Here is a 679-nt window from a genome sequence, read left to right on the forward strand (position 1 = left end):
CTTGTCTTTTTTTTCCAAATGTGTTTTTTTTTGGTTTTTTTTTTTTTTCATTAGCCCAACCCCCCCCCCCCCCCCGAGCAAAATTTTGGAGAGGCAGGATAAAAAAATACTCCAAATAAATAACAGTGACAGCACGTCATCCATCTCCCTGTTCAAGAGGGTCCGTGGTTTCTGTCAGCGCGCCTGGACCCTCTTCAGGCTGGGCCCAGCACCCACCTTCCGTCTTGCCTTCAGATGCAGCAGATCTTGGCTTCCATGGGAGAGCAGGATTGTTCACACACACCTCCTTCCCCAATCGACTCAACGATACGCATCCCCAAGACACTTTAACATCCCAGCAGCATCGTGTCCAGGGGACCCTCTGCTCCCCCTTCCAGATCTCCCTTTCCTTCCACCCTCCCAAACAAGACAATCTCTTACAGGTTTTCCACAGCATTATGGGTAAAACAAAACAGATTTTTTTTAAACGACAACAACAAAACCCACAGAGGTAAAAGGTACCCTCTCAGAAAGACACACCTGCAAACAACAAAGGTAGTCAGGTAGCAACAAGGAAGTGGAATCAAGGCTTATATTTTCTGCATTCTGGAAAAAAAAATCAGGGCAGTACAGAGAACTGGAGGCCGCCCCAAGAGGCAGCTGTGTGTCACGCTAAACTCCAAAGCTGTGAATGAGCAAC

The sequence above is a fragment of the Gekko japonicus genome, unplaced genomic scaffold (assembly GCF_001447785.1).
Source record: "Gekko japonicus isolate JY-2015 unplaced genomic scaffold, Gekko_japonicus_V1.1 scaffold2821, whole genome shotgun sequence".
NCBI classification, from domain to species: domain Eukaryota; kingdom Metazoa; phylum Chordata; class Lepidosauria; order Squamata; family Gekkonidae; genus Gekko; species Gekko japonicus.